Source organism: Schistocerca americana, chromosome 1, assembly GCF_021461395.2.
Source record: "Schistocerca americana isolate TAMUIC-IGC-003095 chromosome 1, iqSchAmer2.1, whole genome shotgun sequence".
Lineage (NCBI taxonomy): Eukaryota > Metazoa > Arthropoda > Insecta > Orthoptera > Acrididae > Schistocerca > Schistocerca americana.
Genome location: NC_060119.1, coordinates 154,805,193 through 154,831,497, shown reverse-complemented (window position 1 = coordinate 154,831,497; position 26,305 = coordinate 154,805,193).

The following is a 26,305-nucleotide window of genomic DNA, read 5'->3' as shown; positions in this document are numbered from 1 at the left end:
TGAGGTATTCCTGCCTGTCGTAAGAGGCGACTCAAAGGAGTCTCAAACGTTTCCGCCTTCTGTGATGGTCCCCTGTCGGGATTGACCTCCATACCTCAAAATTTTTCCGAAGAGCGAGCCGATTGGGGAAGGGCGCCTTACTTGGTGGATTGTGTCCATCTTGCGTTGAGAACTTTTGCAATCTTATTCGTCGTTGCATTGCAGTCCTGCCCGCTCTCCATCGCTTGGGCATGGATACGCTCCTGCGTGCACTTTCTGCCAAGCACTGTGCAGGGCCATTTTCTGCACTGATGGCGACCATGGACCACATGTCACCTAACATCCAGCACGGTAGCCAGTCCGTTGTGGTGGGGCCGCCATGTACCCTCTTGGTTGTAGCCCCCTGACAACACAGGGATCGCTCTACTGATGCCTGCGCCGTTAACTCCCCATGTATGACAAGGAGTAGATGCCCATCTCCCTGCGGCATCGGGACTCCCGGCACTGGCCATCCTGCCAGGTGGCCTTTGCTGTGGCTGGGTGGCGCCCGTGGGGAGGGCCCTTGGTCGGTGTAGGTGGCATCAGGGCGGATGACCCGCAATGAAGCGTGGTACATCATCTCTCGCTGGCGGCCAGCCGTCAGCAGTCTCTAAGCGTTCCAAAGCTCACTTTAAGGCTACTGTCTATGACCCCAAATCGTTCCCCTCCCTGGCCACACCATGGGAGGAATGAAAGGCTATGAATGAGAGTGAAAGATATTCGCCCCAGTATCTCGTCTGTACCAGAGCTGACGGGGAATCGTTTGTGTCTGTGAGGCCTCAGTTCTTTGTCGAACATTTAGAGGACAAGTTCGGGGAGGTGAGGGCTTGTCCAAGATGCGGTCTGGATCGGTGTTGATAAAAACGGCATCCTCTGCCCAGTCACAAGCCTTGCTAGCTTGTACGAAGTTGGGGGATGTATCTGTTACTATCACCCCACATAACAGCTTAAATATGGTCCAGGGAATTATTTTTCACCGCGATCTCCTTTTACAGTCCGATGACGAGCTGCGCGCCAACTTGGAGCGCCGAGGTGTCCATTTCGTCCGGCGCGTCCACCGGGGTCGGAGGGATAGTCAAGTTGCCACCGGTGAATTAATCTTGGCCTTTGAGGGTGACACGTTACCTGAGAAGGTCAAAGTGATGGTGTGCCATAGTAATGTCAAGCCGTATATCCCTCCCCCGATGCGGTGCTTCAAGTGTTGGAAGTTCGACCACATGTCTTCACGCTCTGCTTCCGACCTCGTCTGTCGCGATTCCGGTCGACCATCCCATCCTGATCATCCCTGTGCGCCGCCTCCAATCTGTGTGAACTGTGGTGCGCACCATCCGCCTTGCTCGCCAGACTGTCCGATTCTGCAGAAGGAGCGGAAGATCATGGAAATCAAGACTCTCGACCGCCTGACGTACACTGAGGCGAAGAGGAAATATGATCGGCTTCATCCAGTGCGCATGACAGCTTCTTATGCCGCAACCGTCACTCCTGATACAATTCCATCCGCTCCAGTCAGCTCTCAGAGTCGAAGTCCCACACCTGCCCCCTTGATGGTGGGGGGCACTAACCCTCCTGTTGCTCCTGCTCCATCTCCTTCAGGAGCAACACCCCCCCCCAACCATCGGGGACATCAGTACCCCTTCCCAGCCGGAGAAGCGTAAGACTTCTTCGGCTACTCTCGTAAGGAAGGGGTCCCTTGGGGACCTAGCTTTGCACGTTCCGACCGGTTCCAAAGCCAACAGCCGCAAGTGGCTCAAACAACCGCCAGCCCCTGGTCGTCGGAACACACGGTCGTCGTCTGTCCCTGACACTGACCCAGTGACGCCCTCCCAGCCTGAACCACCCAAGGCGCAGCGCGAGAAGCAGAAGAAGAAGAAACTCCCCAAGGCTACCGACATTGCGGTGGTACCCATTCCACCGCTTCCTACAAGCTCTGCGTCTGAGGATGAGGTGGAGATCCTGGCGTCCGCTGAGGACATGGATCTCGCCAGTCCCTCGGACGCATAGGCTGGCTGTCGTACAGGTGGTGACTCAGTAGCAGCAGGGGCCCCGGAGGCGTAATCTGCCTCCCCAGTTCCTTCACGCCTTTCCCATCCATGGCCAATAACATCCTCCAGTGGAACTGCAGCGGTTTCCTCAACCATCTAGCTGAGCTCCGCCAACTTATCAGCCTTCATCCTTTCCTTTGCATTGCTCTGCAGGAAACTTGGTTTCCAGCAACGCGAACCCCCGCCCTCCATGGCTATCGGGGTTATTTTAAGAACCGGGCGGCTTATGAAAGGATGTATGGTGGCGTCTGCATATATGTCCTTAACTCTCTTCACAGCGAGTTTGTACCTCTACAAGCAGCTTTAGAGGCTGTCGCTGTTCGGGTGTGGACGCCACAGGCTATTACCGTCTGCAGTATTTACCTTCCACCGGATGGTGCTGTCGCGCAGCATGTCCTGGCTGCTCTGATAGCCCAACTGCCGCCACCTTTCCTGTTGCTGGGCGACTTCAATGCCCACAACCCTCTATGGGGTGGGACTGTCTCCGATGACCGCGGTCGGGCCGTGGAGCATGTGTTGGCTCAGCTCGACCTTTGCCTGTTGAACACCGGTGCTCCCACGCATTTCAGTGTGGCCCATGGCTCGTTCTCGGCCATCGATCTGTCTCTTTGCAGCCCTGGACTTGTCCCATCCCTCCACTAGAGAGTGCATCCTGACCTGTGTGGTAGTGACCATTTTCCCATATATTTGTCACTGCCCCAGAGTCATTCTTCTGGGCGCCTGCCCCGCTGGGCTCTCCACAGGGCTGACTGGCCGGCTTTTACTTCCGCTGCAACCATTGAGTCTCCCCAAAGGGTGACATTGACGAGGTGGTCCATGTTTTAACCACGTCCATCATTTCAGCGGCCGAGGCTGCCATACCCCGTTCTTCTGGCCTCCCTCGGAGGAAGGCTGTACCCTGGTGGTCGCCGGAGGTTGCTACGGCTATTCGCGACCGTCGGCGGGCTCTCCAGCGTCATAGGTGGCACCCGTCTCTGGAGACCCTCATCACCTTTAAGAGGCTCCGTGCCTTCGCCCGTCGTCTTATTGCACGGCGTAAGCAGGAGTGCTGGGAGAGGTATGTCTCATCCTTGGTCTCCCATGTCTCCCCCTCGCTCGTGTGGTCCCGGATCCGGCGGATTTACGGATCGCAGACCCCTATGGGTGTCCCTGGGCTCTCCTTGGACGGCGCTGTCTGCACGGACGCTGCCGCCATTGCTGAACAGCTTGCCGCGCTCTTTGCTCAGAGCTCTGCGACTGCATCCTATCCCCCCGCATTTTGCTCTCTAAAGGAGCGAGCTGAGCAGACGCCATTCTCATTCCACACGCGTCGTTCTGAAAAATACAATGCTCCTTTCAGCGAGAGGAATTCCTCACTGCCCTCGCCGATTGCCCTGATTCAGCACCAGGACCAGACTGCATCCACTCGCAGATGCTGAAGCATCTCTCCAGGGTCAGCCAGAGACACATCCTCACCATCCTTAACCGCATCTGGAACGAGGGCGTGTTCCCATTGCAATGGCGAGAGGGTCTTATTGTCCACATTTTGAAGCCCGGTGCGGACCCACTGGCGGTGGACAGCTATCGTCCCATTACCCTCACCAACGTTTTGAGCAAATTGCTCAAACGTATGGTGGGGCAGCGTTTGTGTTGGGTCCTTGAGTCGCGCGGTCTCCACGCTCCATCCCAGGGTGGCTTCCGCCGGGGCCGGTCCTTAGCGGACATTTGGGTGCTGCTGGCATCTGCTGTCCGTACGGCCTTTGCCCGACGTCAGCATCTCGTTGCTGTATTTTTCGATCTGCGGAAGGCGTATGACACCACATGGAGGCATCACATCCTCGCCACGTTGCATGAGTGGGGTCTTCGTGGTTGGCTCCTGGTTTTTCTTCAAAGCATTTTATTGCGCCGCTCTTTCTGGGTGCAAGTCAGTGCCACCTCTAGTTCATCTTATATACAGGAAAATGGGGTCACGCAGGGCTCGGTGTTGAGTGTCTCCTTATTTCTAGTGGCCATTAATGGTCTGGCTGCAGCAGTGGGGTCGTCGGTGTCTCCTTCTTTGTATGCCGACGACTTCTGCATCTCATTTAGCTCCACGGCTATGGGAGTCGCCGAACGCAGGCTGCAAGTCGCCGTTCGCAAGGCAGCATCATGGGCTCTGACTCATGGTTTTCAGTTCTCTGCTGCCAAGACTCGAGTTATGCACTTCTGCAGGCGTCGGACGGTCCACCCTCATCCTGAACTTTACCTCGACGGCCACCTGCTTGAAGTGGTGGACACTTGCCGCTTCTTGGGACTCGTGTTTGATGCCCGACTCACATGGGTTTCTCATGCTACTCAGCTGAAGCAAAAATGCTGGCGGCACCTCAACGCCCTCCGTTGCCTTAGCCACACGTCTTGGGGTGCAGATCGCTGCACACTGCTGCGATTGTACAGAGCCCTTGTGCAGTCCCGGCTTTATTATTGGAGCCTGGCCTATGGGTCTGCGTCACCCTCAGTGCTGAAGTTGTTGGGCCCCATGCACCACTGTGGGGTTCGGCTTGCAACTGGCGCTTATCGTACCAGCCCCATGGTTAGACTACTGGTGGAGGCCGGGGTTGCCCCGCTGCGGATTCACCGCCATCGACTGCTCGCCGACTATGCTGTCCGCGTGCATTGCTCGCCAGGCCATCCCAATCATCGCCTGCTTTTCCCTCCCATGGTCCTCCATCTGCCCGAACATCGACCTAGGTCTGGGCTTTCCATAGCTGTCCGCATCCGGTCCCTGCTGTCGGAACTGGGGTCATTCCCTCTTCTGCCTCCCTTCCGGGTCTGTGCACCTACGCCTCCCTGGTGTTTGTCCCGGCCGTCTGTCCGTCTGGACTTGGCACAGGAACCCAAGGACTCAGTTCCGCCTGTGGCCCTCCATCGCCGTTTTCTTGCGCTCCTCGCCTCATTTTCGGACTGTGAGACTGTCTACACTGATGGTTCCCTGGTTGATGGTCGCACTGCCTATGCTTTTGCTCACGATGCCCATGTTGAGCAGCGCTCCTTGCCTGCTGGCTGCAGTATTTTTACTGCAGAGCTGGTGGCCATCTTGCGTGCTCTTGAGCATATGCGTTTCTGCTCAGGTAGGTCCATCGTCATCTGCAGTGACTCCCTGAGCAGCCTTCAGGCCATCGACCGCTACTATCCCTCTTCTCCTCTGATGTCCTCTATTCAGGAGTCTGTTTCCGCCATTGCCCATTGTGGTCGTTCAGTGGTCTTGGTTTGGACGCCAGGTCGTGTTGGCATCCCGGGGAACGAACGTGTTGACAGGTTGGCCAAAGGGGCGCTCGACGCCCCAGCTTTGGAGATCAGCCTCACGGCTCCCGATCAGCAGCTGGTGTAGCGCCGTAAGGTGCTTGGGATGTGGTCTGCTGAGTGGCGAGGCATGACAGTGCCTAATAAACTGCGGGCTATCAAGGAGACGACCGATGTGTGGCGCTCCTCCCTGCGGTCTTCTCGCAGGGACTCTGTTATCGTGTCTCGGCTCCGCATCGGCCATACATACCTGACGCACGGCCATCTTTTGCGTCAGGAGGATCCCCCCCTGTGTCGGTGTGGGTCCCGGCTGACGGTCGCCCACATTTTATTGGAGTGTCCCCGACTGCGCACCCTTCGGCAGTCTTTTAATCTCCTGGGCACCTTGCCTTTGATTTTATGCGACGATGCCTCCATGGCTGACAATGTTTTACATTTTATCCGTGCTAGTCCTTGTCATGGATCCATTTAGCGGGGTCCTGCACCTTTCCGTTTCTGTGTCTTTTGTCCTCGCGTCCCTCCATATTTGTTGCTGTTTTGGTGTGTCGTCGGATGGTTGACTCTTTCCCTTTTTTTTGTTCTGGTGGTCAGTCAACCAGTCTCCGGCCATCTTCTTTTCTTCTATTTCTCTCTGTCTGGTGTTCGTCTGTACTCTTCTTTTCTGTAGTGTTCGTTGCCTAATTTGTGTTCTTTAGCACCTTGGGGGGAGTCTTTTTCCCCTTGGGGTTTTATCTGCTCTGCGACTTTGCCTCGCCTGTTTTTGGAATGGGGGACTGATGACCTTAGCTGTTTAGTCTTTCTTAAACATCCCAACAACCACCACCACCACCTTTTCTGTATCCCTCGAACCCTCATATTGGCGACTTAACACAGATATTGGGACGCTATTCAACATTAAAGGATCGTTGTCGAATTCAACCCGACAAAGTAACGCGGCTATGGTCAAGTATATACCTTCTCCTGCGAGTCACGTAGCAATTTTCACGTTGACCACTGACAGTATACTCTATCCCTCGCAACATCACATCAAGGATCTAACACAGAAATAGCGTCGCCATTCAATACTAATGGAACGATGCCGTCTTCTCATCGAGCAAGTAGCACGGGTAAGGTCTACGTATAGATCTTCTCCTGGAAATCATGTACCTTTTTTTCCAGTGGACAACTGAAAGTTCGATATATCCCTCGAACCCATCCATTGACGATTTCCCACAGAAAATGCGTCGCTATGCAATACTAAAGGATCAATGCCGGCATCTCTATGAGCGAGATACCTTTCAATTAAGTCATGTAGCGTTTTTCTTGTTTACAACTGCCAGTTTACTGTATCCCTCGCACCATCATATTGAGGATTTATCACAGAAATAGCGTCGCCATTCAATACTAATGGAACGATGCTGACTTCTCATCGAGCAAGTAACGCGGGTACGGTCTACGTATAGATCTTCTCCTGGGAGTCACGTACCTTTTTTTCCGGTGGACAACTGAAAGTTTGATATATCCCTCGTACCCTCACATTGACGATTTCACACAGAAATTACGTCGCTATGCAATACTAAAGGATCTATGCCGACTTCTCACTTGGCTACAGTCTACATATGGATCTTACCCTGTGCGTCATGAACCTTTTTCCCGGTGCACCACTACCAGTTCACTGTATGCCTCGCACTCTCACATGGACGATCTATCACAGAAATTTCGTAGCTATTCAGTAGTAAAGATCGTTGCCGACTCCTCCCCGAGCGAGTAACGCAGCTACAGTCAAGTTGTGATTCTTCTATTGGGAGTCATGTACGTATTTTCCGGTGCACCACTGCCAGTTTACTGTATACCTCATACCCTCACATTGACATTTTAACACAGAATTTGTGTCGCTATTGTATACTAAAGGATCGATGCCGACTTCTCACCGAGCAAGTAACGCGGCTACTGTCTACGTATGGATTTTCTCCTGGGAGTCATGTACCTTTTTTCCTGTGCACAACTGCCCGTTTACTGTATCCCTCCAACTCTCACATTGACGTTTAAACACAGAAATTGCCTCGCTATTCAATAGTAAACGATCGATGCTGACTTCTCCTCAAGCGAGTAACGTGACTACGGTCTACGTATGGATTTTCGCTTTGGGTTCTTGTACCTTTTTACCGGTGCAGCACTGCCAGTTTCCTGTATGCCTCCCAGCCTTACAATGATGTTTTAACACACAAATTGCGCCACTATTCAGTGTTAAAAGATCGATGCCGACTCATCCCCGAGCGAGTAACGCGGCTACTGGCAAAGTATGGGTCTTCAACTGGGAGTCTTTTAGTTTTTTTCCTGTGAACCACTGCCTGCTTACTGTACTCCTCGCACCCTCACATTGACGATTTAACACTAATATTGCGTCGCTATTCAATACTGAAGATCGATGCCGAGCGAGTAACACAGCTACAGTTAACTTATGATTGTTCTACTGGGAGTCATCTACCTATTTTTCGGTGCACAATTGCCAGTTTACTTTATTTCTCATACCTTCTTATTGACCATTTAACACAGAAATTGCGTCGCTATTCAATACTAAAAGATCGATGCCGACTTCTCTCCAGTATGTTCTTTCATGTCCCATTAGCAGTTCTCCACACTTTACAGTTATTTGATTTTCATTTTCTTTTTTTTTTTTTTTTTTTTTTTCAAGCTATCGAATATATGTCGTTCATCTCAAAGGTTGCAATAAGGTTTAGCCTTGGACTGATGTCTTAATCCTTAATTTTTAGTGTTTCAGTTGATTTATCTCGTGTTTCTCCTTTTATTAGTATTGTGTGTACACTGAAAGCTGTTACATTTTTTATCTTTGTTCTGAATGATATTAATCGTATTAACACGGAATCCTACGGGAACTTTCTAGAAGCTCTGCAGAGGTCACAATTGTCTTATGAAGGAATTTCACTGATATTTCACTTGCAGCTAGCAGAGGACACAAACTAGGATTGTATGGTTGCTAAGTGTTAGAACATTTAGATATCCTTACACCTCACTTCTTATGTAGAACGTGATCTCATCATCGCCTAATAGAACCTAATAAAATCTGGAAAGCTATGTAAAACTAATTTACACGCAGTTTGTGGTGCTAACAGTCTTTATACGGGTGAGAACAGAGTTGAAGCAGCTTACAAATTACACATGGTATAAAATATTTTTAAAGGTTACACGTATTTTAAAACTTCTGAAATGTATGGCTACTAATACAAGCAGTAGACGAGGACAATAAAGAAATTCTTAGTGTGAACCAAGATGCTGCAAGCTTCCATAGTGATGCACGACGATGAAGTTATTAGCTGATAAAGAATTCACTGAGAAATTATTCCTGCATTTTTTCCGATTTCTTTGTCGATTTAGGCGTACTGATAGATCTGAAACTAACATGATATCGATTTCACAGTCATAAGTGTACGCCGCCTGGTACAATTTTGGACAGGGCATAATTTAAATATCACCAATAATAGACTTAAGCACCATGAAAGAATGTCGTACTTGTGGAAGAGACTAGAAAACACCAGAAGATTTCAGTGTGATTCTGTAATGTAGAGACAGAGATTTTAGAACCAGATTTTAAGTAATAAGGCATTTCCAGGAGCTGGTGTGGAACCTAATCACAATTTATTGGCTATGAATTATAGATTAAATCTAAAGAAATTCCAAAAAGGTAGGAAATTAAGGAGTGTACGTTGAATGAACCTGAGGTCATCGCGAGTTTCAGAGGGAGCATAGAGCAACTATTGCCTAGAACAGGGGAAAGGATTACAGTAGAAGACGAATAGATAGCTTTAAGAGGTGAAATGGCGAAGGCAGCAGAGAATCAAATACGTAAAAGGATAAAGCCTAGTAGAAATATTTGGATAACACAGGATATATTAAATTCTACTGATGAGAGGAGAAAACATAAAAATGCAGCAAATGAAGCAGGCGAAAGGAAATACAAACGTCTAAAAGATCAGACTGACAGCAAGTATAAAATGGCTAGGCAGGGAAAGCTAAAGAAAAAATGTAAGGATTTGGTAGCATATATCACTAGGTAAAAGACAGATACTGCCTACAGGGAAATTAAAGAGACCTTTGGAGAACAGAAAAGCAGTTGTCTGAATGTCAAGAGCTCCAATGGAAAACTAGTCCTAAGCAAAAAAGGGAAGGCAGAATGGTTCAAGGAGTACATGGACGTTCTATACGATGAAAATGAATTTGAAGGCAGTGTTATGGAAATGGAAGAGGATGTAAATGAAGAGGAGATGGGAGACATGAAACTGCCAGAACAATTTGAGAGAGCAACGAAGGACCTAAGCCGAAACGATGTCCCAGGAGTAGATGACTTTTCGTCGGACCTAGTGATAGCGTTAGGAGAGCCATGACAAAACTCTTCCATCTTCAGTGCAAGATATATGAGACAGGGGAAATACCTACAGACTTGAAGAAAAACGTAACAATTCCAATACTGAGGAAAGCAGGTGCTCATGGTGGGAATATCACCGAACTATCAGTTTAGTAAATCATGATCGCGACCTACTAACACGAATTCTTTATAAACGAATGAAAAAACTGGCAATAGCTGACCGCAGTGAAAATCAGTTCGGAATCTGGAGAAATTTGGGTATACGTAAGTCAATACTGACGCCACAACTTCTCTTAAAGGATAGGTTAAGGAAGGGCTAATCTACTTTAAGAGCATTTGTAGGCTTAGAGAACACTTTTGACAAAGTTGACTTGAATACTCTCTTTGAAATTCTGAAGGGCTCTTGTTTTTTCAGTCATCTGTCTTCCGACTGATATGATGCGGCCCGCCACTAATTCGTCTCCTGTGTCAACCACTTCATCTGAGAGTAGCAATTGCAATTCACATCCTCAATGATTTTCTGGATGTATTCCAATCTCTGTCTTCCTGTACACATTTTGCCTCTACAGCTCCCTCTAGTACCATGGAAGGCATTACCTAATGTCTTAATCGATGTCCTAACATCCTGTCCCTTTCCCCTGTCAGTGTTTTCCACATATTCCTTTCCTCTGGCTCTGAGCACTATGGGACTTAACATCGGAGGTCATCAGTCCCGTAGAACTTAGAACTACTTAAACCTAACTAACCTAAGGACATCACACACATCCATGCCCGAGGCAGGATTCGAACCTGCGGCCGTAGAAGTCGCGCGGTTCCGGACTGACCGCCTGAACCGCTAGACCACTTCCTTTCCTCTCCTATTCTGTGCAGAAACTCCTCGTTCCTTACCTTATCACTCCACTTAATTTTCAAAATTCGTCTGTAGCACCACATTTCAAATACTTCGAGTTTATTCTGTTCTGGTTTTCTCACACTCCATGTTTCACTACCATACAATGCTGTGCTCCAAATGTACATTCTCAGAAACTTCTTCCTCTTCCTCAAATTAAGGCAACCACAAAATGAGAATTTAACGCAGAAATTGCGTCGCTATTCAATACTAAAGTATCGATGCCGACTTTTCCCTGAGCGAGCAACGAAGCAACGGTCTACGTATGGATTTTCTCCTGGGAGTCATGTACCATTTATCCGGCTCACCACTGCCAGTTTACTGTATCCCTCACACCCTAACATTGGCCATGTAACACAGAATTTGAGTCGCTATTCAATACTAACGGAACTATGCCGTCTCCTCCCCTAGTAAGTAACTCGTTTATGGTCAACGTACGGATCTTCCTGTGAGTCATGTACATTTTTCCCGGTGCACCAATGCAGCTATACTGTACCCCTCACACCCTCACATTGGCGATTTAACACAATTTGCGCCGCTATTCAATACTAAAGATCGATACCGACTTCTATCTGAGCGAGTAACGTGGCTACGGTGAACACATGGATCACCTCCCGGTAGTCATGTACCTTTTATCCGGTGCATCACTGTCAGGTTACTGTATCCCTCGCAACCTCACACTGACAACACAGAAACTGCGTCGCCAGTCAATAGTAAAGCATCGATGCCTACTTCTCCCCGAGCGAGTAACACGGCAACGGTCAACGTATGGATCATCCCTGTGCGTCATATTGGCAACTGCCGTAGTGGAGGACTTTGATTTTCGGCAGCTCGGTTCCGCGCATGCTCGATTCTTTACAGGTGTGTTCTTTTGTGCTTTCCAGACTGATGTGTTCTTTTGTGCTTGCCGTGAGCCGATCGAATTGACGAGGATGCTGGCCTTTACTGTGCGGTTGAGAACCTTGTGCCTGGTAATTGCAACTAGAGAGCTGGTACTCACCGCGGTACAATAAGGGCTGTAATTATCGTATGGCAGCGAAAGTTGGTAAATATGCCAATACATTAAATTGGCTGCGATGTTCCCTGGAAAAAACATTATTCCAGTTTTGGCCAACAGGTGCAAATCTCGCACTGTGTAGCAACTCTTTGATGTCTCGGGTGTTTATAATGAACATATTGTAAAAGCAGCAGTTAATAATGAAGTCAACATTATGACATTCTCACCATTTTCACTTGTTTGACGCGCGATGCTCACATCCCGCTCCTAATCCAACACACATGAAAACTTTTCTATACGTCTTTCTTGTATTCACAGCACCAGATTTACACCTGGTGGCCAAATTTTGAACAATTTTTTTCAGCGTAAATCGGTTCGGTATTAAGGCATTAGTATATAGGCCACGTTTCACGACCATACGATAATTACAGCTCACGCTGGCTTCTGTGAGTAGCTGCACTTTAATTAAAACCACCCGGTTGTCCCCGCCTCAACTCTACAGTGCTCGTCTTGAGCTTGATGTCGCCGCGTGCTGCATCCTCCTGGCTGGCTTCAGCAGTCAACGCTGCGCTACTTCGGGCAGTCATGACTGGCTCATCAGTTGTGTAGTGAAATACCTTTATTATGTCGAGTACACTGGCAACTTGTGTGGTGTAAGACAAGCTTCATTTTGCGACTGTTGCTTAACTGTGAATGAATCTTCGAAAGTGAGTTTTCTCACTTCCAAAGTGTGGATGAGATTATCACTTTGCAATACAGTACCATCTTGTTCTTGAAAATTCCATTATGTGACGAAAACTCTTTGAGAGAGTGTGGTTTGGACGCTCAAAACTCTTCCTTGACACTCAATGACTCGTAAGAAAATCACTCAGTTATGTCATCCGGTGAGATAAAATCCGCTGTATTGAGAAGCCCAATCTTCTCCGTGCAAGTTACCTGCTGCAGGTTTGGTGCATTGTTGAGCATTACTCATAATTACGTGAAGCATTTCAAAGTACACTGAATAAATTTTTTGCAGCTTTGAGCATTAGTTAAAGATAATGATGTCTATTTTCAAATGTATTCGGGTCTATTCTGGGATATATTTACCATTCATTGGACCAAACCTAATGGTTCATCATACTGCAGCAAACGTTTCAACAAATGATGGTATATATTTAGTGCTTTCATCGCGGCATGTGACTAATATCCTTGGCTCGTTTTTATGATCTGAAATCTAACTATCGTGTCTTTATCTTCTTGTCAGCATATCTTTAATTATGTTCACGAACCGTAAAAATGGCGAGTACAACTAGCAGACATAATAGTAGGTGATAAATCTTCCAACATTTAAATTGGGGCCACAGTGACATTAAATTTTTCAGTGCCGTTAATAAAAGATTCAGTCAACTACTTAAACCTTGTTATTAATATTAGCCAGCAAAACCATTAACTTAAAACGTACAGGAAAGTAGCTTCTGCAGACAATATAGTATTTGGCAATAACAAGCGCCATGTAACACAACCATAGGCGTAGACTTTATCGTGCTATCTATTCCACTAAACAATTCAAGTTTCGAAAATAAATTAAAACTAGAAAGGAAACTGCGTATATTAATGGCTTCAGTTGTCCACCAATTGATAACATACTTAGTAGAAAGAGACACAGAAGGAAACAGTACCTCTGAAACCTCCACAGTAGGTATGAACTCACACAGACCACTATTGGGCCCCCATGCTGTATAGTGTAGGACTTCATCGGTACTTGCCGGAAAATTAGAGCCCTGGAAATATGCATCAGCTTTTTCTAGCAGATAACTGTTCGCCATGTTCTTACAACTGTAAAGACGAGATTCGAACTTATAAAGAGAGTTCCCGAAAATTTGTGTGGCAAATAAGTAACAGCTGTAGCTACTAGATTGAATGGACATGAAATGAGTCGGAGACAAGAAAGAGTCCAGATTTGCTAAATATAATCTGGATGAATATTATTTTTATGATGTTAACGTGATGTCCTCCATGTAGTAAATTCTTCAAACTCTGTCTCTCGGTAAACAGCAATCACAGAATTCTGAGTTACTCGTTAATGCAGTTTCATAATTCACAAATCATAAATTAGCAGAAGCCGGTTGACATTTCTCTCCATAATATATTATTTTATCACATTCACCAGCTATTTATTCGATATATCAAACTGTCTGTGCAGTAGTCGCTTACTGATATGACCTGTACGATTTTATAATGTAATGTAAGGCTCACTTGCTCATACCTTTCAGGTGTTTTTAATTGTGACTGTGTTGGTTGGTTGGTTGGTTGGTTGTTTGGAGGAAGAGACTAAACATCGAGGTCATCGGTCTCATCGGATTAGGGAAGGACAGGGAAGGAATTCGGCCGTGCCCTTTTTAGAGGAACCATTCCGGCATTTGCCTGGAGCGATTTAGGGAAATCACGGAACACCTAAATCAGGATGGCCGGACGCGGGATTGAACCGTCGTCCTCCCGAATGCGAGTCCAGTGTGCTAACCACTGCGCCACCTCGCTCGGTGTGACTGTGTGCTCCATATAGATATACAGGATGTTGCGACAAAGTTCGAAAGGATGTAGAGGGTATTTTAATCCTTTGTGCGTCACATTTAAAAAAAAAATGGGGGAAAATTTTTTTGTGATGAATATTTACTGTATATGTTGCACATATGCCATATTCATTGCAAAAGTTCTTTTGAAGCTATTGGTTAATAAATAAAATAATGATTCCAAATGGAATCATTAGAAATTACATAATAATTGCTCCAAAAACTGCATACATAACTGTATTGTAAACTTACCGTATTTCTTTCCCTTGCCCTCGAGGTACTACGTAAAGTTGGTTCCATAACCCAGAATTTCACTATACACAGAATAAAACTAAACACAAGAATTATTGTTCACTCACAAATACAGTAGCACAACTCACGACACTTCTCTGTTGTGCACATCAAACAAACGGTGAGTCACGAAAGCAAACTCTACTGTGATCTGTTGACCATACTTGGAACTACGTGAAGCGATGCCAAACGGTATCACTGAAGCATTGGGAAGCTCAAAAAAGGTAGGAATACTTAATGATGCCATTTGGACTCGCAGACGCAGAAAAGATTAAATAGTAAATCGAGGATACGACGAAGTGTCCGAAAACATTATCCAAGCGTGAAGTTACAGACACCGCCCACCGCCACTATGCCACACCTTTGGGAGCAATGCTTACTTTGTACGCTGACGGACCACTGGAAGAACATCTCACAATGTTGTTTGTTATTCAGTAAACACGACTGATTGCCGCGATCGTCAGTCGAGAAGATGGAGCTAGCCGCTGTGTAGACAGGCCTTGAGTACTATCAGTGCGATGCCATGTTGGGTGAGGGTTTCGGATACGCGTTTCCATGCACAGGTTATTTTTCTCATGTAGACCAAAGAACATTGGAGCTTTTAGAAGCTTCCAGGAGAAAAATACACGTCGAGTGGAGTCCCACATCCGAAACCGTCATGCATCGAGGCAGCAGATCATGGCATTTGCAGGAAACATGGGTTTTCTACGTAGCAGTTGGCTCCAGCTTCGCTACTGGCGGTCGTGCCAACCAGTCATGATCATAAAATAACAAACCCTATTACGAGACGTTCCGCCTGCCTACGGTCCGTGAACGTACGAAGTCACGTTGCCTTCCCAACGGGTTGCCTAATGGTAGGCACCGGCGACTGTAACTTCGACGCTCTGTAGCGTCGTTAGATGACGTTTCCCGACACTGGTTCGCCGACCAAAACCGGCGACAACGAACAGGGTGCAATGGCTATTGCAGAAGCAATTGCTGCTCCAGCCGATAATTGCTGTAGCTCGTACAGACATTCTGCAGCAGGCGGTTGATCATGCAGATCGAGCCCAAAGTGCTGTCAACGGAGGCGGGCGAGGCGGTGCAGAGCCTACTGCAGCAGCTCACCCTCCGCCACCCACCGCCGCCCTCTGGAGGTCGCCGCCTCCTCCAGCTCCGCCTCCCTGCGCAGCAGTTGCCGCACACTCCTCAGCAGCTGTGAGCAGAATGGCGCCCATGCGGTCTAGCACAATCAGCACAATGCCGAAGAACTGCAGTTACCAAACAAAGCTGAACAGTACTTAGAAACATTCAGTCTTCTCCTCCATTTCCCCACGCACTTTGTAAGTAGGGTGTTTAGGTTTTTATGTTGGTAACGCCACGTAGCGCTCTGTATGAAACTCACTGACTGTGCTGAGTGCAATCTGTGGCTGCTAGGTGTTGTTGGAATATTCACTTTTGTAGTGTTGGGCAGTTGCATGTGAACAGCGCGTAGCGTTGCGCAGTTGTAGGTGAGCCGCCAGCAGTGGTAGATGTGGGGAGAGAGCTGGCAGAGTTTTGAGAGCGGATGATCTGGACGTGTGTCCGTCAGAAAAAGGAAATTTGTAAGATTGAATGTCATGAACACACACACACACGCACACACATAAACACACACACACACACACACACACACACATATATATATATATATATATATATATATATATATATATATATATAATGACTTTTGAACACAATTAAGGTAAGTTCATTGTTTGTTCTCCACAAAAATCTTTCATTTGCTAACTATGCCTATCAGTACTTTTGCTAACTATGCCTATCAGTAGTTAGAGCCTTCAGTAGCTAGAATCTTTTATTTAGCTGGCAGTATTGGCGCCGCTGTATTGCAGTAGTTTGAGTAGCGAAGATTTTTGTGAGGTAAGTGATTCATGAAAGGTATAGGTTATTGTTAGTCAGGGCCATTCTTTAGTAGGGATTATTGAAAGCCAGACTGCGCTGCGCAAAAAAAATATTATGTGTCGGTTTACTGTTGATCACAATATGTAAAGAGAGAAATGTCTGTGTACGTTCAGTTTTGCTCAGCTGTTTGAAAATAAGAGGTTTACCAGCACTGTCATTCATAATTTTTCTAAAGGGATGTTTCATATGTCGACCCATAGGCGAGGATACCTCACTGGAATCTTCTGGTTTTTTCATGTAGTTTGTGTATTTAGTGTAGCTATTGTATATTGCTAGCCCGTAATTGTAGAGAGAATCTTCTTTGTAGTCGTAGTTTTTCATTATTGCACAGTAAGACAGTGGTGGAATGCATGTAGATTTGCACCGAATATTTCGCAGCTGTGCTTGCAATTAATTAGATATTATTTTCAGTGCTATTTTACTGTGTTTTCTTATTTTCTTTTCAAATTGTGCTTTTCTGTGTTATCGTGTGATATATATTATGGCGTGTGAAAGACGTAACACTAGGCTCCAAAGTAAACAGAGAAAGGACAGTGAAGACGAGAGTAGTGTGTTAGCGCCACTGTGCAATGAATCAATTAAAGTTTAACATAGTAATTGAGCATAGGGAAATGGACCATGCGGCTAATAATGGTTTAGCCACTGAAACAATTGGTGATCATGGAAGCATTGTCGATCGATCGGTCAGCAATAGCTCGCCTCAGGATTCCGAAATTACAGAACAAAATTTGGCAAATACTGTAGATCCAGGTTTTGCGTCCTCACCTTTTTCTCAGTTAAGTCAAGGCACATCTTCTGATTTTCCAAATCGAGTATTGTCGGTGCAAATGCACTGCCGAAAAGCATAGGGGAACAGATTCCAGACAGTAATACATAATTATTGCAATTATTGCAACAAGTTAAACAGAATCAGATACAAACACACCAACAGCATCAAAAGTTCAACAAATGGAACAAAATGAAAAACAAATTAAAGAAACACTTCAATAAACACGCGAAGATTGAACTACTGAGTTACAAAACATCGAATCGAAATTATTAATGGAAAATCTCATATAAAGATGTGAAACAAATACTAACAAAGAGAAAGAGGGGCTGGCCAGTACTCACCTCAGCCTACTACAGCCGATAGATACACATAAAACAGAACTGAAAATTTACGTTCCTAGCTTTCGGAACAAATGTTCCTTCATTAACAAAGAGATAGAGGGGCTGGCCAGTACTTACCTCAGCTCAGTATATCAAAGAGATAGAGGGGCTGGCCAGTACTTACCTCAGCTCAGTACTGAGCTGAGGTAAGTACTGGCCATCCCCTCTATCTCTTTGTTAACACAATTCAAGGCAGGGCTACGTGTGAAACTACACATGTCATTTATCAACTGACATGCCTGCACTGCACAGCCTTTTACATCGGCATGACAACAACTAAACTGGCTGAGCGCATGAACGGACACAGACGAACTGTCCGCCTAGGAGATGCCCAATACCCAGTAGCGGAGCATCCCCTCCAGCATAATTCTAGGGACCTAGGAACCTGCTCTACCGTATGTGCCATTTGGCTTCTCCCACCCAACACCAGTCCCTCTGAACTGCGGCGATGGGAACTTGCACTCCAACACATCCTTTCATCCCGCCATCCCCCTGGACTGAACCTACGTTAAACAACCTCACTCCCATTCACTCTTCAGTCTTCTCCTCTTTCCCTTTCCTCTTTAGCCATTCACGCATCTTTTCATCCTACATAGTTGTGATTATCTTTATACTATATACCTCTTTACTTCTGTATGCATCCTCTTTGGTTTGAAGCTGGCACAGTACTTACAATAGAATATCTTTGGCTTCCCTCTGACAACCATGCCTCCATCCTTGCTACCCTCCCTATTATCCTTTCCCTGTTGCTTCATAACCTGGGTTGTGAGTAACTGAATCTCCTTTCCCTTCTTCCCTTTCTTTCCCCTCTCTCCTCCCCGATGAAGGAACATTTGTTCCGAAAGCAAGGAACGTAAATTTTCAGTTCTGTTTTATGTGTATCTATCGTCTGTACTGAGCTGAGGTAAGTACTGGCCAGCCCCTCTATCTCTATGTTAGTATTTGTAAAACATCGAATCGATATGTCAAAAAATCTGTAATGACGTAAAAACACAAATTTGTGAGCATTTTCAACCTATTTTTCCGCGGCATGAAAATGCATTACAGAATCACGAAGCAGCCATAAAAGAACTGCAAACTATTGTTCATGAAAATCACGACACCTTGCGGGCTAAAATTGACTCAGTTGCATCTACCGATTCGGTTACGCAACTTGCAAACACTCAGGAAAACTTAAGTAAAAGGACACAGTAGATACTCTGAAAATTGGTTCAGAAAGACACATGGAGGAAATTAGTTCATTATCAGAGAAAGTAGTCGAACTTTCGGATCAGCTAAATAATTTATCTAAGAAGGTAGATGATAATCTGAATGACACAACACCCGTAATCTTATAATAACATATAAGAGTACGAACAAATAAGGAAATTTAGACAAAATCCGAATCAAATTTATACGCAACACAGAAGAGAAATACGGGAAGTACAAGATCAGTTGGCACAAGTAATACAAGAATTACATATTTCAGAGGACACTCTCCCTCCAGCATGGGGAGAGGGGCTTAGAAATACGGAAAAGCTACAAAATAGTAACACAGGGCATTTCGGAAATTATGAAAGAAATTGGCAAGGTGCACCGAATTTTGAGATGGAACCGCGGACACGACGTAACAATGACCGATATGCGACTCGCCGACACGATGACTTTGACTATAAGCTGTTCATAACTACACGTAAATTCAAAACATTTAAGAATTCTGGCAACGACATTCATCCACAAGCGTGGCTTCATCAATTCTCTCATTGTTTTCCTCCCAACAGGTCATTAGAGCACAGATTAGAATTTGTGTGTGGCTATTTAGAGAATGAACTAGCTGTAAGAATGCGATCGGTCATTCACGATTGTCACAGTGAAGGAGAATTTTATCATGCCTTCCTCTCAGCATATTGGTCTCAAGCTACTCAAGACCGAGTAAAACATAGCATCCTAATGATGAAACATTTCGAACAATCTGAATTTTTCAGTCTCGTCAAATATTTTGATGACATGTTGCACCTGTGAAACTCATACAGCCCTCGTAACTCATCGGCAATTGCTTAATAAAATTTCCTGAACATTTAAGACACATTATTTTGGCAGGACGTTGCAAAGACGACACTGTGGCTTTCCAGGAACTCTTACAAGAATTGGAAATTGACACAGACAGTCGCGAGATGCGAAAACAGGAAAAAAATCATTACAGGTCACATACGTCACAATTCCGTGACGACATAAACAGTAACTGGACACGACAAGGCTATTCTTACAACGCTAATCGTGACCAAAACAGACACCACCCATATGACAACCATTGGCAGAGTAATAATAATTACAGGGAAAGATCACCTCTCCGCGGTAATGACTATGACAGAGACAATCAGAGAAATAGTCAATATGGCAACCAACATAATTATTATCAAGGGAGACAGAATAACTTCAGACACAACGGTCCACCGAGCAGTTACGATTCCGGGAGAAATTCTCCACTACATGATCGACAAAAAAGGAACTATGGTAACTACCAACATAACGAAAGTCATGAATTTCATAAGAACTGGTGGGATTCAAACAGGGCAGGGTCCTCTTGGCAAGGTGAATTTATAGAAGTTAGGTCTCCTAATCCCAATAACGACGTACGCCAGCAAAGAGCCAGTTGCCAATGACTCACACCACTGGCAGCCTCAAAGCATACTTATGAAGCTGACGATGTAGCTCCCGCGGCTAGTAATTACGTAAAAGTGGAAGACATTAGGGACATCTTACTCCAGGAACACGACGTAAAACATAACAACAGTATATACCCTGTAATTCACATTACAGTAAATGAAGTAAAATTTACGGCATTACTTGACTCTGGCAGTCCCATTTCAGTAATTAGTGAAACAGCCTTTAGAAAATGCAACAATTCGAACAATTCCCCGACACTTCCGTTACGTAAGATTAAATTACAGCCGGCCGCGGTGGCCGAGCGATTCTAGGCGCTTCAGTCCGGAACCGCGCGACTGCTACGGTCGCAGGTTCGAATCCTGCCTCGGGCATGGATGTGTATGGTGTCCTTAGGTTAGTTAAGTTTAAGTATTTCTAAGTTCTAGGGGACTAATGACCTCAGCAGTTGAGTCCCATAGTCCTCAGAGCCATTTTTGATTAAATTGCAAGGTGTAATCGTTGGAAAACGTGTAGATGTACGCCAACAAACCAACTTAGAATTCTTTTGTCAAAACCACAGTTTTTCTATGAACTTTCTTATTGTTTCATTATTGTCGACGGAAATTGTATTGGGAGTAGACTTTTTGAATGAATACAAAATAGTCTTAAACTTTAACGATGCTGAAATAAGTTTAGAGAAAGAACGAAAGTAAATAGCTTTGATATTTGAAGATTGGCTCTCAAAACCATGACGAGGAAATTAATCGGCTTTACCTCCTGTTAGACAACAGTTCGGAATTTTCGACGGAACTTGACACTAACAATCACTCTGCAAGTATTGACCAGGATGATATCGACGGCGTGTTTGATACTAATGAGTTAATTCAGAATAAAATTCAAAAAATTGAGAATTTTAATGACACTGACAGGCAGGACCGTTTTGAGATTTTACAAGCATATTAAACAGTTTTTACTCACAAAACAGGAACAATTACGGGATTTCAATACCAATTTCATGTTCGTGAGCATATTAAATTTTGTGTTAAGCCATAAGTAATTCCGGCACATTGTAGGGACCGTGTTAGAACAGAAATACACTCTGTGCTTCACAAAGGCATTATTGAGTCTGCTATAAGCTCATACAACAATCCATTACATGTTGTTGAGAAGAGAAATGGATCGATTAGGCTTGCCTTAGATTCGAGACAAATAAATACTACCATCATTCCTGAAACAAACAGGCCACAAACGTTGGAAGAACTTCTTCAAAATTTTAATGATGTAAAAGCGTTGTCTTCTATTGATGTTAGATCCAGCTTTTATCAGATCGAACTTTATCCAAAATGTAGAAAATAGATAGATATTCCTTGTTTCGACGTTTGTTGTCCGTTTCGGAAACTTCCTTTCGATTTGAACATTTCTTCCGCAGCATTCATTCCATATCACCTGAGTTCTTAAAACATCACATCACCTTATATATGGACGACATTCTAATAGCAGAAGCCTCATGGGAACAACATAATCGCATACTCAACAGTGTGTTACGTATTTTTGCAGAATCTGGAATTACAGATAACTTGGAGAAGTCTGAATTTGTAGGTCAAAGGTTAAGTTTTTGGGACATATTATTTCTTCTGAAGGCATTCATCCGGATTCAGGAAAGTTAGAAGCAATCAGAGCCTTTCCAGTTCCATCCCCAAAAAAACAAGTTTTGTATGTCTCGTAAATTTTTACCGCCGTTTTCTGAATATGCAAATTCTAGTTACACCAAAACTTTGTTCTCTCACTGGAAAAAAATATACTATATTTAACAGGGACGAAAAGACACCGTTGGAATTCAATTCCTTGGAAAAAGCGCTAGTTAACGCGCCAATACTAGCTCATCCAGATCTGTCACAAGATTTCTGCTTTAGCACGGATTCTTCTAATGTAGGTCTTGGTGCCCATTTATTTCAAGAAGTCATAGAAAATGACACTACTGTCCAGAAAACCATTGCTTTTGCTAGCCGCGTGCTAACTAAATCTGAAAAAAATTATTCCGTTACTGAATATGAAGCTTTAGCTTTCGTTTGGGCATTTAAAAAATTTCGTTTCTTTCTTTCTGGTGAACACGTAGAAGTATACAGTGATCATCGTGCATTATAATTTCTTATGTCTTCAAGATTAAATCATGACAGGTTAATACATTGGGCATTGTTTCTGCAAGAATTCCACTTCACAATAGTCTACATTCCAGTCAAGGACAACATTGTTGCGGACACACTATCACGTGCACCTGCTGGGCTTGAGAAAAGAAACACAGAAGGCGGCAACCTCGAAAAAAAATTCAGTATTCTTTGGATTCAGAAAGTGTCCTTTGAAAACTTCATCACCACGCCTTTATAGGACATTGCTTATGAACAAGATAAAGATCCAATTTGGAAAGACATCAAAAGTCAATTGCATTAAAAGACACACGCGCAGATTCGGCATTATTATCTGGTTGGAAACAACATACTCTTCAAACGCTGCACTGTTGATGATAGGCTATGGGTACTTTGCTTTCCTGACGATTTTGTTAATAAGCTCATTTGGTACATTCATTTCAGCTACGCACATTTTGGTCCACGAAAATGTTATCATATTCTTCGGACGACTTATCATTTTAAAAATATGGAAAAGAGAATTCAAAGGTTCTTGTTTATTTGTAAAGTTTGTCAAAAGGCCAAACCATCTCCTATCTCACATCGTTCTTCGTTGTTTTGTATCATTCCTTCTAAATTAAAAATAATTGCTGCTGTTGATCTCTTGGGACCCCTTGTCAGAACATTAAATGGATTTTCGTACATTTTAATCGCTGATGAACTTACTTCTAAATATGATTCTTTCACGCCGTTACGTAAAGCCACTGGACGGTCTGTATCCAATACCTTTCTTAAAAATTTCTTACGTGAAGTTGATCACGTTAGTAAAGTCATTTCAGGTAACGGACCGCAATTCCGGTCTGCTGTTTGGTCGCGCATGCTTTGGAAACGTAAAATCAAATCTTTTTTTATTTCACTGTACTCACCATATAGTAACCCATCTGAACGGATTATGAAATATATCGATAAGCTTTGCAGACTTTAGTCACAGAAAGCATCAGTATTGGGACAGATATATACACTTATTTCAAAACGTGCAGAATGAAATGCCTCAAGACTCCACTGCTTTACCACCTATTCTTGTACTGAAGAATGAAGAACCACCTGACAGTCAGAGAGCTTGTACCTTTTCCGAATACACGTAAACTTCGACACAAAGACATAATTGATTGGGCTATTAAAAATATAAACTCTACTGCAGACAAAAGGAGAAAACTTCACAGTAAAGGAAATGCAAAGAAACTATATATTGGTCAGAAAGTTGTCATTAAAGCTAATTCATTGTCACATAAGAAGGAACACTTGAGTCACAAATTCTTTCTGATTTACAATGGGCCTTACAGAATCCGACGCATACCATATCATAACTGCGTTGTAGTTGAAATTCTGCGTACTAGGAAGAGTAAATGTTTGCACCATATTTCACAAGTAAAACCGTTTATTGATAGATAGTCTGCTTTTTAACTTAGTCTTTGCCATAAAATTTTTCACTTCACGTTACTAGTACGCTTTCTCATAGTTAGAAACTGTTAACATGCAACAATGTTTTGAAGTTAACTATCCAGTCTAGAACCTAGGTAACATAGTTAGACAGTAATTACGAATGCATTGTTAAAGTGAACCGACGACACAGTTGTTGTGTATCCACATTCTTGCTTGTTAGCTGCACGATTATGTAATGACTATAAGGCCTACGTACTTAGAACATATACTGGTACTGCTAATGAGATTTTGATGAAACATTTTGGTTTGACCTTGAAGTAATGCACTGTAGGCACCCAGCTACACAACAGTCGCCAGGAAAAAAAGCCGTGCCTCCAGAGGCACAACAAAAAAAAGGAGAGGCCATTAACCTCGCAATTGAAATTCCCATGCAGAAAGGACCGTTAATACTACGCACTCATACTTGAAGACATATAATTGCACTTGGGAGCTCGTAATTGCAGATATGTACCGAAATGCCATACAGCTAGTGAATGACGATTCATGCTTTGGTTTATATATACATTTGCTCATTTTGTTTAATATCTAGTTTCTAGTTGCACTGTGGCATTAGTTAATATAAAATTTAATAGATGTACTAATATCACTATTTCCTGTCTACAGATGCATCAAATAATAATTTTATAATCTACTTTCTTAAAAAAGGGAGCACAAATAGACATTTGACTTCACAGGAATTGCATACATCATTTTTTCAACGATGTGGTAATTTTTTTGGCAGAGTAAGTTTTTGTGATGCATCACTCTAGTTTTAAGATCTGACCTAGGTATTAGAAATTTCCTATCTTTAATGTAGTATTTTTTCTGCCTGAGGTTTGTCATATTTAGATATAAGTTACTGCATTTGCTGCTGCTGCTGCTACTGAATTTTATTTTGTGTTATTCTGCTAAGCCAGTTTTACTACTGATTTATTTTTCTTGTTGCTGCACATTGGATCATATTAGTTGTAATGTTGCATTTGCTTTGCTAATTTAGATATACTGCTGCTTGCTTTGCCAATTTTTTTTTTTTTTTTATCGTTCCTGTTTGTGTTAATGTTCTTGCAGCCGCATTGCCTCGTCCCTTAGTTTATGTATCTGACCTCAGTAGATTTAAGTTAGCTTAAGAGGGGAGGCATACTATATAAGAAACTGACTATGAAGAATAGGGAAAGAATGGATTGAGAAGTTATAGGAAAAAGATTTGGGCCAAAATGAGTATGGTAGAATGAGAAATAATTATTTTGAAAGAGGATGTGAACCAAACAGTACGGTTTAGGGACAACAGGTATAGATAGGACTTTTTGGTAATAATGATTAACTAATGGAGATCTCCAATAAATAAAGAGAGTTTTGTTTCCAAATCAAATACGATAAATACTGCAGTACCAAATGTCATACTGTAAACAATCCCTGTCCTTTCCTTTTGTGTCATTCCGCTATGTGTTTGTGTACCCTTGTGTATTTGTGTTCTTCCGGTCTTTATGTGTTTATCTGATAAGATTTATGTTGTACAATGTTTCTAATAATATGTTATTTATTTTGTCAAGATGTTTAGACATTATTTATTTTGATTTGTTTTAATGCTCATGTGTGAAATTAATGTTTCGAAAGCTCTTCTCACTTTTAATGTACTTAATTAGATCATAATTCCTGTAACATGATGTATATGTTTATTTCTATTCTTTTGTGAAGCCTATATTACTACAAATGTTATCTGTACTATTATGTTCTTTAATTATGTATTTTGTACATTTGTAATTCTATTCTTATGCTGTAAGTTTTTAATTGTATAGACTCCAGTTCTTCAAATTAACTTTCATTTCACTGCACACGTTTCTGTTGGTCATAGTATATGCACAATATGTGAGAAGTTAAAAAAAAGGAGGGGCTGTTAGTGGTTGCTCATGTGTTGATAATTCAGCAAGGGACTGGTTAACAGCACTGCTGGTTCTAAGGATAATCCAAAAAGTCTGTGATTGCACAAGTGGTGGTTTATGGACTTGCTATATTATCTGCAAGACTCTTCAATGGTGACTCTGCACCCGCACACTCGCAACGAATGGCTGCTAGCCATCTCTACAAGGACTACAGTGGGTCTACCCTTTGATGGCCCACCAATACCATTATCTCTACAAGGACTACAGTGGGTCTACACCTTTGATGGCCCACCAATACCATTATTTATACAAGGATTGCAGTGGGTGTGCACCTCTGGTGGCCCACCAATACCATAATCTCTACCAGGACTACAGTGGGTCTGCTCTGTGATGACCTACCTACCAATGTTCTTCAAAACTTCGACTGACTCTGCTGTGGGTTTGCTCTGTTGTGGCTCATTACATGTCTGCATGTCCTGAGTCAGCACTGTATTTCCGTTGGAAGGACAACACTACTTCTTCAAGACTGCATGCAAATCCACTACTTCCATGTGCATTTTCTTTTACTGCTCAGACTTTGAGAAAAATAACTGCAATTACTACTGTGATGAATGATCAGGACTGTCTTTATGGACTGTGAGAAAATCTTTACTTTTGACGAACAGTGTATCAATAAGTGTGTGCATTTAATATCT